The sequence below is a fragment of the Ornithodoros turicata genome, chromosome 2 (assembly GCF_037126465.1).
Source record: "Ornithodoros turicata isolate Travis chromosome 2, ASM3712646v1, whole genome shotgun sequence".
Lineage (NCBI taxonomy): Eukaryota > Metazoa > Arthropoda > Arachnida > Ixodida > Argasidae > Ornithodoros > Ornithodoros turicata.
This window is the reverse complement of record NC_088202.1, coordinates 76269629-76281745: the sequence shown is the minus strand read 5'-3', so window position 1 is coordinate 76281745 and position 12117 is coordinate 76269629. Positions and strand designations below refer to the sequence as shown.

Sequence of the window (12117 nt, the reverse complement as noted above, 5' to 3'; positions counted from 1 at the left end):
GGGCTAGGCAACTCAGGAAGGACAAGCAGCGCTTCGTGCCCTGGATGATGGTGATGTGATAAAGAACAAAATGGGGGTGTGAGTCGCGATGTTGATGGCTCAGGAGTTCACACTTGACAGGCCCGCTTTCCGACACCTGAGGAGGATGTGTTCAGCGTCCTCTATACAACGCCACACTCACTGCAAGTTCAAAGAGTCACGCTTGCCCAGCTTGATGAGAAGACCTGCGCTGTACGGCACCTTGCCGTTATGAAAAAGTGTATTGCTACTGTATAAAATGTCTCTTGATAGTTCTCAATAGCTGTACGAGGGAATTCGATAAAGGGTTTATAAGCGCTGTATGGTCTTCTTGTAGAAAGTCTTTTGGGAATTGGCCACTGATTTCTTATTGAGCCCTTATCGTGGTAAATCTATAAACAAAACTTTGTGCCATCAACACGAAGCTTTCATAGAACCAATAAGAAGTTTATAGACCCTGTATGAGCATCCAGTAGAAAGTCTGCTGGGGATTGACCAGCGATTTCTTAATGAGCTTTGATTGTGACAGGGCCTATAAATTTCATATTGAGCCTGCGTTGTAAAACGATTATTGTCCTTATTGAACCTGTATTGTAATGGGCTACGGAGTTCCTATTGATTCTATATCGCCAGAACTGTTACACTATTTCTACTGAGTTCGTATTGAAAAACGTCTGGAGGTTTCTACTTTTTATTCCGTGTTATTGCCGCGAAGCAATTGTGGCTGTTAACGCCTTACGGACGTGGAGAGGGGACAGCGGGACGGAGTGGGGGGACAGGGACGGGTTAGTATGAGTCCTGGTTCGACTTCAGTGGGAACTGAGCACACTGTAAAAAATACTGTGATTTCTACGGGCGTTTAATAGTATCTGACGACGGCGTTGTTAGCGTAATCATAAATACTGCGAAGACTACGTAAAACGGTGGCGCCATCATCATGCGCCGGCCAAAAACTTCAATGCGGAGGCAAGGCCAAAGCAAGTACTGGGCATTGCCGTCATTCGCAACCGCCGGAAGCGTAACATCGTGCGCGGACGATCGTTGACGAAGGAGGATGAAGCGGTCGTTGTAAATCTCGTGAATGCACGTAGTCAGGTGAGCACATTTCTGTTCGTACATCCTGTTCTTTGCGATTTGAGCGTGGTGGACCGTATGCCTGGTTTTTGTTCAACTTATGGTACACCAGTAAATCGTGGCTCGCGTTTGCTGTGAAGCGTCTCCCTAGTTTCAGACCTCCGTGTGTCATTCGTCCTGGCTCGTAGGGTGATCGAGGCGCTCTTATTGAATGTATCGTTGCGGAAGGTGCCCTTGTGTTTTTAACACTCTGATGGGCTAGTTGACCACTGTAGAGGTGTACATGAAGCGAGCAGAATACCGTGCTGTCATGCATTATGTGTGTACACTGCGGCGAACTATACCAACACTCAGATGTCACATTTTGGGACGTTACAAGAACACACCAGGGCGGTCGCCTCGAATCGATTTGCTTTCCGAAACCACGAAAGTATGTCACGTCCACTCGTGTCGCGTCTGTTCACTACGAACATAGAGATAGTGTCGCATATGAAGCAGCACATACGAGAGGGTAATGATCAGATGTCCTTATGAACGCTGCCGAAGAAGTTCCGTGCATCTCCGCGTTTTGTGTGCACCTTTGTGGGAGCCTATTCCCACTCTCGGGGGCAAAGCCCGTCCATTCGACTCCCGTGGAAAGCGAGGCACAAATGCTAATACAAGATATACTTTACTTTACTTAACAACCGCTGTTTTAATGACTCACATCTTACAGTGTCTTTTCTTCTCCGCTTCCACGTCCACACTGACCACGCAAACCCCTCGTCGTTCTCCTTTTTACCCCCAAGTCTCTCACTTCCTCGTCGTCCCGCAACGTCCAAACTTCTTCCTCTACTTCGCCCCACACTTCCCCCACTGCAAAACGTTGAACACAAACTTGAAACTTGAAATGAAAATGAAACTTGAATGTTGAAACTTTAGAATGTTTAGAGGTCGTCGTCAGTGAACTCCAGGACCACATCGTCCCCAGGGTTCGGTGGGGAGGAAGGCCTTAAGAGGTCGGGCCTGTGCCTCCTCAATGTCTCTAGCGCTGAGGCCACGTTCCCGCTGTTGGACTGTTGCCTAGCTCGGTGAAGCGGTCCTTGTCGATGTGTTCGACAGTGCAGCTCAGGGACTTGACACAGAGGACACAGAAGTCTCTTTTCCTCCGCAGTCAGCGGAATCGGGGGGTCATTGAGGTGTCGGTCTGTCAACAACAGGCCTCTGAAAGGTTGAGGCACTTTCGCCGGGTTGTCGGTGCGAAGCGGGCGTGGTTGAGAGGTCCAGCGAGAGCGGGAGGCCCATGATACCGGTCTGTCTCCCGCTACGACGGTCCATGTAGCCACTGACCGGTGAGTTGGTGGCTCGGATCGGCTCGGTACCTGAGGCCGGGCGGTAGACGAGCTAGATCCTGGAGAGCGTCCAGGCCCGCGACTACGCTTTCTTTGGGGAGGCATGGCCGCTGCGAGAAAGAATGGGGGACGACGGTGAGAAAGCAATTTCCGATCGCGAGAACCTGAAAAGGCTCTCCCCCAGAAGGTTATAGTTGAAGACTGCGAAACAGAAATCACACTAAGAAAGACCAAGTATTCAAGAGCACTAGGATTTAGTGACTAGGATAGTAGCAGCTACGTGCGCCGCCTGCGGGGACGCAAACTGTAGCGCCTGGAAGGTCCGGGAACAGGATCCTGGTCCAGGTCTAGAGGAGGAAGCTGACCATTTGCTTCTTCACTCTCGGGGTCTCGGAGGTGGTAAGTCTTCAGGTCCGGGATATGTACTGGCCCAGTTTCTTCGCCCGTGTCACAACGACGAAGCCTGTAAGTGAGGCCGGAGGAGCACGCACTTACCTCAAAGGGGCCATCCCACCTATCTGCGAGTGAAGCTGCAAAGCCACGTGACGCATCACTAAGCGAGTGAGTCAGTCGAAGGACAAGATCACCGACACTGTAGGTGAGATTCCGTCGTCCACGGTTGTACTGGCGAGCCTGGTCCAACCTTGCGACGTCCAAGTTCTCCCGAGCCGTCCGAGCTGCGACGTCCAGTCGGCTCTGGAGGTCCTCAGCGTACCTTGTATAAGGAGGCAGGCTACTGCCATCCCGGAGGCCCAGGGCATTCTCTACTGGAAAAGGAGCCTCTCGTCCCAAGTTCAGGAACGCCGGGGTGAAGCCTGTAGATCTGTTGACCGTCGTCCGTGTAGCGAACGCCAGCTCAGTCAGGCTAAGATCCCAATCACGGTGGTGCTGACTAGTAAAAGCAACCAACATCATCTTCAGGTTCCGACTAACACGTTCGGTAATATTAGCCTGAGGGTGATACGGGGAAGTCTTCTTGTACTGAGTGCCTAAGACAGCGCAAGAATCTGAGAACACCTTACTTGTAAAGTAGGTTGCGTTGTCAGTGATCAGCTGAGCGGGAAACCCGAACCGGCAAAAGGTGTCGAGTAGTCGTTCCCATACTCTTTGGGAAGTCAGCGTCCTGAGAGGAAACAGCTCAACCCACTTTGTGAAATGATCAGTAACCACGAACAGGTATTGGTTACCTCTAGGGCTACGAGGAAAAGGTCCCATCACATCACAAGCAACTATCTGCCAGGGCCTATTGCTCTGAACCGGCTGTAAGCGCCCGGGGGTAAACCACCACGAGGTTTTGCTCTCTGGCATATCGGACAAGTAGGAACATACTTTGTTACGTCCTGCCTCATTCCTGGCCATGTCGCAACACGACATAACTTTTCATAAGTTTTCCTGCCACTGCTGTGACCTGCCAAGGCCGAGTCATGAAAGTAACGTATGAAAGACTTACGCAGCTTCCGTGGCACTACGACTCTGAATGGGGATGTACAGTCATCGTCATCCGCCTGGGGTATGTACCTGAACAGGATGCCATCCTCGCCCAGCAGATAGGAGTCGTGCCGTCCGTCAGACGTTCCGGTGTCTGCCGAGACCTGCTCAGCTAACCATTGAGACACCCGCTGACAAAGGCCGTCAGCTCTCTGAGCGTCTAGGAGCTGCTCTCTTCTCACGACCGTGCCCCAGGACGAGAATCCGTCCCGTGCCACTTGTGCTGCTGCGAGGAGTTGAGAAGGCGCCTCGGTGCCTACCTCTTCCCCCTCCGGTAGAGGCGCACGGGATAGTGTGTCCGCTACCACGTTCGTGGAGCCCCGCCTATACTCCACGTTGAAGGAGTAGCCTTGTAGCTTCAGGGCCAACCTGGCGAGACGTCCAGCTGGGTTGTGGAGCCGCTGCAGCCATGAGAGTACCTGGTGGTCAGTCTGGACGGTGAAAGTGCTGCCATCCAGGTAGAGATCAAACTTCCTGAGAGCGAAGATGATCGCCAGGCACTCCTTTTCCGTGACGGAATAGTTCCGTTCTGCCGGATTGAGCGTGCGACTTGCAAAAGCCACTGAACAGAGAATAGCGTCATGCTCCTGCAAGAGAACTGCGCCAACACCATAATCGCTAGCATCTATTTGCACAACAAACGGTTTATTTAGGTCGGGCAAATATAGCCTGGCCTTATTAGCGATTGCATGAGATAGAGCTCGGAAGGATTGTTCCTGCTGTTCTCCCCAATGCCAGCGTGTGTCTTTGCGCAACAACTGCTTAAGCGGCTGCGCTAGCTGAGCACAATTAGGAATGAACTGCCGGTAAAAACCAACCATACCTAGAAAACGCTGCAAGGCTTTTACGTTACCGGGAACCGGAAACTCCATGACCGCCTTTAGCTTGTCATCGCTAGGACTGATGGTGCCTCCGTCCACCACGGAGCCGAGAAGGCTGATCCTAGGCGATGCCAGCTGTACCTTGCGGGGGTTAATGGTTAGCCCCGCCTGCTTCATCCTTGCAAGGACGATTGACAGGTGTTCCAAGTGTTCCTGAAAATTTCTGGAAAACACTACGACATCATCCATGTACGCCATCGCGAAATTGTACTTCGCATCTCCTAATACGGTGTCCATCAACAGCTGGAAACTGGCTGGTGAGTTAGACAGACCGAAAGGCATCCGTACGAAGTCGAACAGACCCCTATGACAGGTAAAGGCTGTCTTCGGGACATCCTCCGGGGCAACTTGGATCTGCAAGAACCCTCTGCTACAATTAAGCGTTGAAAACACCGCAGCGTTCCCTATTGAAAAAACCCATAAGTAATTCATATAGGTCCTGTGTAAAATTATATAGGATGCTACAGGATCCTTATGGGTTATTTAGGAACCTATATAACTCCTGTGTAGGTCATTATGGGATCCTATACGAGTCCATGCAGGAGTCATGTAGGAGCCATAAGGTCCTATATAACTCCTGTGTAGGCCATTATGGGATCCTAAACGAGCCCATGCAGGAGTCATGTAGGACCATGCAGGACCCATAAGTTCCTACACTGAGGATGTAGGAGTTACACGGGTCCTATATGTAGACCATGCAGGAGTCATACAGGGTCACATACGGCCACATAGGAGCCATCCTTTGCCGACCAGTTATAAGTCCCTGAAACCCTGAAACAAGTAAGAACGTGCAGGAACACATACCAGCCCTCCTAAAATCAATATAAAATCTTTACATGTAAAAATTTTATATTGATTTTAGGAGGGCTGATATGTGTTTCATTTCATGATGTGTTCGATTCTTTTTTGGAACATACATACAAGTCAATTACTGATCGACCAAAGATCAAACATAAAATGATGCGTGCGTTCCATCCACACATTTGGCACATTACAGTACTTGGCGTTTTTCAACCGTCCAGTGGTTGTTGAACCCCATCCAGTTGTCGCTCGATGGGTTTCCGGGTCTAATATCTCGGCCTGCAGCTGTCATATCGGGACGCGTTTTTTTGTGACGAATTCCCGTTTCTTCCCCCTTCGCCTGCATGCTCGTGGCTTGTGAGAAATCCTGACAGTTGCCGAGATATTTGGAAATTCAAGGCCGCCGCCAGTGCTTCCGACACCTCCAAAGTCCCGTACCTCTCGCCCCGTTTATCGGATCGAGACCAAAATTTAGGTCCGAACAGGTCTGGAATAGTTCTACGATCGCTCAAATCACACTAGCAGCTGATCTCGTGGTTTAGAAGTTGTACGAGGAGACGCGTTAGAAACGCCGTTTTTTCGGACTTCGGGGCCCTTTTTCGGAAATAAGTTCGCGTCGGACATGATGTATCTTTGGAGAGCATACTGTTATCGACGCGGTGCACGTGGTAAAATTTACCACACTTTTCCGACTTTAGCGGTTCTCGAGTTACAGGTTTCCGCGTTTACTGGCCTCCCAGTACATGGGACCGACGGCTTTTCCCCCCCAAAACGTTCCCCTTGTTGCGACATTGTCGTGTTTCCCTTCGTTGTGACAGTCTCGATGTGCTCTTTCGAACAGCGTTGATCCCGTAGACGCGCGACGTTCCGTTCTCGCCATATCGGCGAGTATGACGAGGCGACCAGTCTGGCTAGCGCAACTCTGAAACGCTTCCCACTGTTCGGAGTCTTAACTCGCATACCCGACGTCCGATTCAGTTGAAATTTTGTGTGCATGTGCTCTGTTCTCTGCTCTACAACTTTCTCATTCAAACCATCCGTCCATTTCCAGCGGTTAAGGCGTCATTCTCGAAATTCCTGACACCGACCACCATTTCCTGACTTTGTCTCCGTTTTCAGGTTTCAATCCCGCGGCGGATGCGAATTTCCTTTTAATGGATAAACGCACTCGATATAGGCAACGCGTAGAAACTTGCGGCACCTTTCTATCTCTCTCCGTTCCCGAGTTAGGACACCGTGGCAACGGCGGCCCTCTTATACATAGGACCGGGGCATTTTTCTCGATATCGGGTTTTTGTAGGCGTAGAAACGCGGTTGAGGTCTCTTTTTGACGGGGAAAGCGTCCTCTTTTCGATAGTATTAGTCCCGTCCTCGCGCGACTTTCCGTTCTCTTGCCATAGTGCGAGGAGCGCCTGAACTCCGTGCATCTTCCTTCCCTTCCACCGCCGCCACCAGGCGGGGCTCTGGCGCTCTGGCGTTCATTTCGCTTGCAAAGTTCGTTGAGGTCGGACGCGTTTGTTCTCGCATCCGGATTTTCGCGTTTCGTTGTGGCTCTGGGCCCATCTGGTGCACCGAACTGCTGTGGATGTGTTATTCTGCTCTACAGGCGATGCCTGGACGTGCTTTCTTGTGTGCGTGTTGGAAGATACGTCCAGAAGCCCTTCGATTTGGTGAAGTAAAGGTTAGTTGCGTGCCAGTAGTGTCATGTTTCGTGCTTTTTGTTCAGTATCCTTTGCAGCATGTGGGTTCCTCCTACTTTATGCTCTCAGTGTGAATATTACCCTTGTGATTCCTATTACCTTATTTCTATCTGTTAGCTCAGTGTCCCTATTGGTAAACCTCCAACGCTTATCAGGGTTACGATGTCACATGTGATGCTCCAGTGGCCCCGCTACTTACGACGAATTTGGGAATTTCAGATGCTTTTCACGGATCGATTTTCGTGAACAACGCAGATGAGCCAGCACACACACGACGTGGGAAAATGAACAGATACGTCACGGAAATGTTGAAAGACATCAAGTAAGTCGCGTCAAAGTACGTTGCAGAGCTCTTCACTGATTTGTGTTTACTGTGAAACAGATGAGGCATACGCCTCACCCATGCAACTCGTCATCTGCTCCACGGCAGTGCAAGCTTTTACAGCTGTGTCCTTGAATGTAAAAAATTGTGAATGGTATTAATAAATAAAGGGAAGTAGATGGTATTTTATTGTACTCCTCTCCTATTATTTTTGTTCATTGCATGTGTATGCATGTATCGCCACAGCCAAATTTCATACCGTGTCCCCATGCACGCAGTGTACAGATCATATAGGAGACGCAGGTCCTACATCTCCTATAATACCTATATTGGTCCTATAAAACCTATAACTCCTGTGGAACCTACACCACTTATAGGTCCTATATCCAATAACATCATATGAGGATCTACATATAGGATTTTTCAGTAGGGTTGCCCAGGGAATACATGATTGATTCGATGGACGGGAAGGGATAAGAGTCCCTTACAGTTACTGCGTTAAGTCGACGATAGTCGACGCATAACCTTGCCGTACCATCACGTTTCGGAGCTAGGACGACAGGAAACGCACAAGGGCTCTGGGATCTCTGAACTGCACCGGTTTCGAGCATTCTTCTAGAGCAGCGTCTAACAAAGCACGCTTATGTACGTTCAAAGGTCTTGGATTACAACGCCAGGGCCTAGCGTTCCCGTGTCTATGCTATGCTGTAACAGAGACGTCTTACCGGGTTTTTCGGTAAAGATACCGTCGTACTGCCGCAGTACTTGTTGAAGCTGACGGCGCTCCTCCTCAGGACCATGGAATGACCCCAAGACAGTTGGGAGTGCAGACGGTTCGGTGGAGACTGCTGCAGCTTGCTGTGCTGTGCAATCGTCCGCTGCCGTGGCGAAGGGGAAGAACCCTGTCGAACCGTGGTATACGTATCCTCCATTGGGCAGGTCCAGCGCCAACTTGTGCCGGATGATGAAATCCCTGCCCAGGATAACGGGCACTGCCAGGCCAGGAAGGTGAACGAAGCGCTGCTTTCGCCGTCTCCCATCGAAACGGAGCCAGAGTACAACTGCAGATTGTGCTGGAATGACGTCATTGGAAGCAAGACGAAGGGTGACCTCAGTAGCCTGCAGAACTACTTGTCTTTGCAGGCAGTGCTCGTAAACACAGTCGCCGATGAGAGAGAGTGTAGCTCCCGTATCGATAAGGGCGATGTAGTTTCTGCCCAAAATGCGAACTGCGATATTTGATTCTCTGTCCTGAATGCCATTCCGAACAGAGAGAGCAAAAGGAGCTAATGCGTCTCCTCTGGTTGTCTTGCTGCTTGCAGAGCCAGCTTTTGCATGATCACGGCCGCTGCTAGCGACAGTTCGTTCGCTCATTCGGCAGATAGCCGACGTCGTTAAGCGAGCGTTCATGGACGTCGGCTGCGGCCGTTTCCCGTTGGCACATCACGGGTATTCGGCCCTCGGTGCGGACAGTCCCGACGGAAATGTTCGGGGCTGCCGCAATTCCAACAGCCGACGGACCTTTGCGGCTGCGGGCGCGGCAGACGCTGCCGTTCCCGCTGCCTGTCGGTAGTTTCGCCAGCTGTATTGCCGGGTTGACCACGATAATTAGGCAGGACGGGTCTGTCATGGCTCGTTCCTGCGGGGATCGCCCTCTGTCCATGACGGAAGGGATCAATTGCTCGGCGGGATGGCTCCGCATAAGGATTACGGTGGTGCTCATCCTGTCCCACTGCAGGTAGGCGTTCGACCGAGGCTGCTCCCGCTGACCACGCACAGCGTGGTTCTAACGCCCATTCAGGCGGCGGCGGGGGCCGATATTCGAGTTCGGCTAGGAGGTCGCCCTGTATGGTACGAGCCTCCTGCGCCAACGCTTCAAGACTATCAAAGCGGCGGGCTCGAAGGTAGGGCCGGAAGCGGGGGAGGCACTGACGGATAGCCTGTGTTACTCGCTGCTGCTCTGTTGCAGTTGGTTCTGCGCTGCTGTACAGCTCTTGCAGGGCCCGTACGAATTCTGCCAACGTCTCATGTGGATGCTGAGTACGTTTGTGCAACTCCTCCAGGATACGATATTCGTAATCCGGGGGAAGGAATTCGTTTTTAAACCGCTGCTTGAAGTCCTGCAAGGACGTGAACCTCGACTGCAGTCGAAGCCAGCGGGCGGCGTCTCCTACCAAAGCAACCTGCACGATGCGTAGGATCAAGACCTCGTCTGAAATTCCCATACCAGCCTGATAGGCGGTAAGGTCATCCAAGAAGTCTGCGACTGACTTTCTATCGGTATACCCTGAGAAGGTAGGAACAGGGATTGTCAGTCGGACGGGCGCTTGTGCCTGCGGCGGCGAAACCAACCCGGCATCAAGGCGTCGCGTCATCAACGAGCACAGCTCTGCCATACGTGACAGAAGCTCTGCCGTTGCTGTGGTGTCTGACTGTGGCACTGCAGATACCGCAGTCGACGTACCTTGGGATGGAGGCACGGCAGGTGCCTTCTCATCGTCGGCCGGTCCTCTCGGCTCCGTAGGCGCCGGGGCGACGTGTACCGGCCGCTCCTCCGAGTGGGACCGTTGGGGTACCGGAGCTTTTGCTCCACTCCGGAGGTTGTACCCGCGAGGCGGTGTACGGTCCATCAGCTCCACGGGTCAGGCACCGGGCGGGAGCTGTAACACTCAATGAAAACGAGCAGCAAAAATGCTGCCCCAACAAAGGGAGATACAAAGAAAAAAAAAGAAAGAACACGAAGTAATTGAAGTACCACAATCCGGCGGAATCACACTGAAACAAAACTTGACACACTAAAATGGAACGAGACAATTAGAACGTCCCACGTCCTCCACGTCATCGAACGAACGAGCTCGTGCCCCACGTTGGGCGCCATTTGTGGGAGCCTATTCCCACTCTCGGGGGCAAAGCCCGTCCATTCGACTCCCGTGGAAAGCGAGGCACAAATGCACATACAAGATATACTTAACAACCGCTGTTTTAATGACTCACATCTTACAGTGTCTTTTCTTCTCCGCTTCCACGTCCACACTGACCACACAAACCCCTCGTCGTTCTCCTTTTTACCCCCAAGGCTCTCACTTCCTCGTCGTCCCGCAACGTCCAAACTTCTTCCTCTACTTCGCCCCACACCTTCTTATGTTCTTCCTTTGAAAAAATAACGGTGAGTCTAATTTCCTTTCTCTTTGCGATGTTTTGATGCCAGAGCTGACTGATGGGTGCACATGGTTCCTTCGAATGTTCTTCCTTTGAAAAAATAAACGGTGAGTATAATTGCATGTCAATTGCCCGGCTCCCTGTAACAGTTCCCTTACTCTTTGCAGGGTTTTGATGCCAGAGCTGACTGGTGGGTGCACATGGTTCCTTCGTATGTTCTTCCTTTTAAAAATAAACGGTGAGTATAATTGCATGTCAATTGCCCTGTTCCCTGTAACAGTTTCCTTTCTCTTTGCAGTGTTTTGATGCTGGGGCTGACTGATGGGTGCACATGGTTCCTTCGTATGTTCTTCATTTGAAAAAATAAACGGTGAGTATAATTGCACGTCAATTGCCCGGCTCCCTGTAACAGTTCCCTTTCTCTTTGCAGGGTTTTGATGCCAGAGGTGACTGGCGCATTTTCATCACTATGTACATAGCAAATAAATCCCAATATGACAAACAGCACAATGTGTTGCGCATGGTCATTGCTTAAACTGCTCTCATTGCTACGACTATATGTAGAAGAAAAAAAAAAGAGTGGCTCCAGGGACGGGCACAGCACGATAGGGGTACACGGCATATGCCAGTTAAAATTACTGGCCAATGCAGTTTTTTAACGATCACAGCACAGTAATGCTACACGGCGTATGCCTGATAAAATTACTGGCCAATGCAGTATTTTTTCACGGGCACAACTTATACGGGGCCACCGTAAAAAAAACTGCCAATGTTTGGCAGCCAACTTTCCTTGCATTTGCCCGTTTTTTTTACGGTGAAATTTTTTACAGTGCAGATCCATATGGAAAGTCTGCCGGTGCGGGAATTGCAACCCGCGTCACCCCTTAGCCTCTGTGTGGAAAGCGACCATCCTAACCACTATGCCACAGGAGGTGGTAGGGTTCCCGACTTCCCGTCAAAAATGTATTGAAAACATCTACTGTGTCTTCATTGAAGTTTCATTGAGAAAAGTCAGTAAAAGAGTTGAAATTGAGAAACCCTAAGACAGGTCTCAGGTCAGAGCTATTTACCTTCCCTTACAGCTAAACCTGCAAGCCGTTCTTTAGCTTATAGTGTCATCATTCAGCTCGAGGGCTGACATCGTGGAAAAGTGCTAAAAGAAAAGCAACAAACATTTCTCTAAGGGTGAGCCGTATCCTATGTAGGACAGTCACGTTTGTCGCGTGAAGGAAGGTGGTGCTCGAAAACGTAATGCGGTAACCACATTGAGCAACTTTTGCGAACTGAATCCGGCCAACGAAGCGCCAACTGATACGAGATGAGCGTGAGCGGAACGAAACCGT

At 50.8% G+C, this 12117-nt stretch overlaps 1 long non-coding RNA gene across 2 annotated transcripts; it reads left to right on the top strand.

Annotated features, from left to right (window-relative positions):
- Positions 1-1079: 1079 nt before the first annotated feature.
- On the top strand, positions 1080-11143 carry LOC135383729 (uncharacterized). 2 transcript variants are annotated; one of them, XR_010420030.1, is made up of 4 exons: positions 1080-1113; positions 10692-10881; positions 10956-11012; positions 11073-11143. It is a non-coding gene; the product is annotated as an uncharacterized LOC135383729 (long non-coding RNA). The 2 variants fall into 2 exon arrangements; XR_010420029.1 differs by lacking the exon at positions 1080-1113 and having other exon boundaries at positions 10494-10881.
- Positions 11144-12117: the final 974 nt, after the last annotated feature.